Here is a 5,363-nt window from a genome sequence, read left to right on the forward strand (position 1 = left end):
AAAATTATTCTGGAAGATGATGCAAAACCCTCCTTGGAACATCAAAGGAGGTTGAACGAGGCAATGCAATAAGTTGGGAAAAAGGAGGTGATCAAGTGGTTGGATCCCGGGGTTATGTACCCCATCTCTGATAGCTCTTGGACTTCACCAGTGGAGTGTGTATCGAAGAATAGTGGCATGACCGTGGTTGCAAATTCACAAAATGAGTTAATTCCTACTAGAACCATCACCGGTTGGAGGGTATGCATGGACTATCGTAAGTTGAATAAAGTGACCTGCAAGGATCACTTTCCTTTGCCTTTTCTTGATCAGATGTTAGACCGACTTGTTGGGCGTGCTTTCTACTGTTTTTTGGATGGGTATTCTGGGTATAACCAAATCTTGATTGCTCTGAAAGATCAGGAGAAGACCACATTCATTTGTCCATATGGCACCTTTGCTTTCTCTAGGATGCCTTTTGGATTGTGTAACGCACCAGCTACATTTAAGTGGTGTATGATGGCCATTTTCACCGATATGGTGGAAGACATTTTGGAGGTGTTCATGGATGACTTTAGTGTTGTGGGAGACTCATTTGATGAATGCTTGAAGAATCTTGATAGTGTTTTGGCCCATTGTGAATACACCAACCTTGTTCTCAATTGGGAGAAATGCCACTTTATGGTGGAAGAGGGCATAGTTCTTGGGCATAAAATTTCAAAGCATGGTATTGAGGTAGATAAAGCAAAATTTTATGTGATTTCAAGGCTCCCGCCCCCTATTTCTGTCAAGGGAGTTCAAAGTTTTCTTAGGCATGCGAGGTTCTACCGGAGATTTATCAAAGACTTTTCGAAGGTGGTGAATCCCTTGTGCAAGTTGTTGAAAAAAGATGCCAAGTTTGTGTTTGATGAAAAGTGTATGCAAGCCTTTGAACTTCTCAAGAATAAGTTGACCACCACTCCTATCATTACCGCACCTAATTGGAGCTTGCCTTTTGAGCTCATGTGTGATGCGAGCAATGTTGCGGTTGGGGCGGTTTTGGGTTAAAGAGTGAACAAAATGTTTCATCTGTTGTACTGTGTGAGAAAGACAATGAATGATGCTCAAGTGAACTACACGGTGACCGAGAAATTACTTTTGGCTATTGTGTTTGCAATGGAGAAATTTCTGCCGTATCTCATGGGTGCCAAGGTCATAATCCATACTGACCATGCTGCACTCTGGTACTTGATGACAAAGAAGGATTCCAAAGCTAGACTGATGCGATGGGTCTTATTAATTCAAGAGTTTGATTAGGAGATAGTGGACCGGAAGGGTAGTGAGAACTAAGTGGCGGACCATTTGTCCCGCTTGGAGGAGGAGGGGAGGCCTTGTGATGGCCTAGAGATCAATTATTCATTTACCGACGAACAACTCCTTTCGGTGTCGATGAATAGTATGCCATGGTTTGTGGATGTTGCTAACTTCTTTGTGACTGGTATAATCCCGTGTGAGCTCTCTTCTAACCAAAGGAAGAAGCTCAAACAGGATAGTTTGGATTTCTATTGGGATGAGTCGTACTTATTCAAGATTTACACGGATGGTGGATCCGAATGTGTGTCCTAGAGGAAGAGCAATTGGGTATCTTGGAGGCTTGTCATTCCTCTCCCTACGGTGGCCAGCATGGGGGGGGGGGGGCGAGGACGACTTCCAAAGTTCTTAGTTGTGGGTTTTATTGGCCAACTTTGTGCAAAGATGCAAGTGAACTAGCGAAGAGGTGTGATGAATGTCAAAGAGCGGGTGGAATTTCGAAGAAAGATGAGATGCCTCTCAATACCATTCTTGAGGTTGATATTTTTGATTATGGGGCATTAATTTTATGGGCCCGTTTGTTAGCTCTTGTGGGAACACATACATTCTTGTGGTGGTTGACTATGTCTCAAAGTGGGTTGAAGCCATGTCTTTGCCCAACAATGAGGCCCGGGGTGTTGTTGCAATACTCAAGAAGAGCATTTTTACAAGGTTTGGTACTCCTCGTGCAATCATAAGTGATGAGGGGTCTCATTTTTGCAATAGAGCTTGTGACACTTTGCTTGAAAAGTATGGTGTCAATCACAAGGTTTCTACTCCCTATCATCCTCAAGAAAGTGGCTAGGTTGAAGTCTCCAATAGGGAAATCTAGAGCATATTGTCAAAGACAGTCAATGCAAATAGGACCGATTGGTCAAAGAAGTTGGATGACGTTCTATAGGCTTATAGGACTGCTTACAAGACTCCTATTGGCATGCCTCCGTATCGGTTGGTGTTTGGGAAAACTTTCCATCTACTGCTTGAGTTAGAGCACAAGGCCATGTGGGCTTTGAGGAAGCTAAATCTTGAATGGGATATTGCAGCCAATCTTCGTGTGGAGTAGCTTAATGAACTCGATGAATTCCGATTCCATGCCTACTCCAGTTCTTCCTAGTATAAGGACAAGATGAAATACCATCATGATAAATATGCTCGTAGCAAGGAGTTCAAAGTGGGTGATTTGGTTCTCTTGTTCAACTCTCGGTTACGTCTATTTTCGGGAAAGCTTAAGTCAAAATGGAGTGGACCTTTTGAAGTGGTGTGTGTGACCCCGTTTGGTGCACTTGATTTAAAAAACAAAAATGAGGAAGTTTTCAGAGTGAATGGGCATAGGGTCAAGCACTACTTGGGAAAAATTGATGATAGCCACGTGGCGGCACTTCTTCATCTCAAATGATTTGATAGTAACAAGCATCGTGTCGCGACGTTAAATCAGGCACTTCTTAGGAGGCAACCCACGTGTTTTTCTTCTTATTTTTCTTTGATTTTCATTGTGGGATAAGATTTATTTTTGTCCTGACTGGTTGTGAGATGTTACAGGTTTGTGTTGATGCAATGCAGGACATGGTGAAAAAATTGTTCAAGTCTTTGAAGTTTTCAATGCGGACCGCACTACATTGTGTGCGGCCGCAAGGAACTCAGTGCGGGGGGCACAAAAATCAGTGCGGACCGCACTGATGATGGATGAAAATACCAACTCTCTGAAGTTTCCCACTGCGGTCGCATTACATTTTGTGTTGCCTTCTCAAACTTTGTCTAAGGCTGTGTGGTGCGGACCGCATTCCATTTTGTGCGGTCCACATTGGGTTGGTAAGCTGGGCCCCAGGACCTTTTCTGTAAATAGGGCCTGAGGCCCTCCTTTTACACTTTTCGAACTTTTCATTCTTAGAACCCTAACAAATCACTGTTCATCACTAATCTTGCACAAATTCATCTGCATATCCTCGATTAATCATCAGTACTACTTACATCTGGTAACTTTTACTTCTTTTTAATTGTTTGATTTTGTTATTGTCTTTTAATGTTTGTTTCCTTAGCTTTCTCCTGTTCTTCCCATATTTCTTTTAATTTGGTAGGATTAGATTAGTTATTTTCTTGTTTAAAGTAAACTTAGGTAGTTAAATGATTAAACAAACACTTAGGGACCCTATATTAGGTGTAAAATTGGACTTAAAGTCAAATTATCTTGAACCCTAAGTTAGTGTTGTGGTTGGGCACTCAGTGCGGACCGCGGTGAAAATTGTGCGGTCTGCGGTGCTCTTGTGTGGTCCGCAATGGAATTTTGTGCGGGCCGCATTACTAAAAGTCTTGAACCCTGATCATTGAGGATTGCGACCACATTGCATTTTCTGCGGTCCGCGGTGCCTCAATGCGGACTGCATTGGCATTTTGTGCGGTCCGCGGAGCAATTAATCAGAGAGTGGGTAGTCTGAACCCCACCTCTGTGCGGACCGCATTGGAATTTTGTGTGGTCCGCATTGGCCTTAGTGCGGCCACACTACATTTTGTGTGGTCCGTACTGTGCAACATTTGATACTGTCTGCAACATTTTATTTCCTGCAACTGTGAACTTCACTGTCTTTCTGGATACTAACAAGCTTAATGACTGATGTTTGCAGACAATGGTGAAACAAAGAGGCAAGGGTTCTAAACAAGCTGGTATAGGAGAATCCTCCCGGGGAGGAAAACCGAATATGCTAATATTGACTCCCCAAGCCCGGCAAAACATTAAAAACATAAGGAAGCTCATTAAAGTTGCTGAGAGGTCCATTGACCAGTCTGGCAGTGAATACGAACCCTCCCAAGATATATCTTTACACTCAATCCCAGAGTACATCCCTGACTGGCCAGAGAGAAACAGACTAAGAGACACTCCTCCACCTTCCCCCACTACCTAAGCATTAGTAAATGTATCTTCTGGGTCGTCTGAGGGATCAACTAAAGGTAGTGGGGATGAATACTCCACCTCTCCCACAGCTTAATTATCCGGGGAGGGTGCAGTAGGAGAATATGAGGCAACAAGAGAAGAAGAGGTAGTAGGAGAAGGGGGTGAACCTCAGGTGGGAGGAATTTCTAGAACTAGAAAAACGAAGGTGTGGCAAGACCGGTTTGTGAGTGAGGTGGCCTACCATAAATTAAGAGAATGGTGGCTTGTGAGGAAATTGATTTTGGAGAGGAGTTTTGTTGATAGATACCTCTTGCCTCACAACCCCAATGTGAGAAGACAGTTTAGAGAGAGAGTGGGCTGGGAGTACTTCTTGGGCGACTGTGTGGATACAAACAAGCACCTGGTCAAGGAATTCTACACCAACGTTGCACATATAAGAAAGGGTATCAAAGTGACCAAGGTGCGAAAGTTGAAAGTGTTGTTTGATAGGAAAACAATAAATGACTACTTGAGCTTCGATAAGGAGGACGAGTCACTGTATTTGGCAAAGATGGAACTAGGTGAGGAGGTCCATCCTTGGTTGGTACAGTATCTGGCAATCCCAGGTACCACCCCCGATTGGTTGAATGTGGGAGTGAAAATTTTGAGGAGAAGTTTGAATTTCGAGGCCAAGGGGTGGGAAACATTCGTGTACGACAGATTGGACCCCGCTACTTATGACAACTCCCTCCCTCTTCACTGGGCAGTACTAGTAGAATCAATCATGGCGGGGTACCCGATTAACGTCGGGAATGTGATGTCTTGGGTGATTACATAGGTACTTAGTGAGGGTGACAGAAACTACCCTTTCCCCAGCTTCTTAACTATGTACTTCACGGACCTAAAGGTAGAAAATCGACCATTTGATATCAAAATGAAAGCAAAGGCCCCGTTATAATGGTACAACATGGAGGGTGATGACAACCTTAAAAGAAGGAACTATAAGGGAACAACCACTGTTGCAACTGGCCAGTCTGAAGAACCAGTAGTGGTAGTGGCTCCTACTCAACCTTCGTCCACCCTAGAGGACATGCCTCTGGTCCATCCACTTCAGCAGTTCCAGATATACCATCTACCCTAGCCTACTCGGTGACGGCCCACTGTCTGATCCAGACCCTTCTCAGCATCA

The sequence above is a fragment of the Nicotiana sylvestris genome, chromosome 5 (assembly GCF_000393655.2).
Source record: "Nicotiana sylvestris chromosome 5, ASM39365v2, whole genome shotgun sequence".
NCBI lineage: Eukaryota > Viridiplantae > Streptophyta > Magnoliopsida > Solanales > Solanaceae > Nicotiana > Nicotiana sylvestris.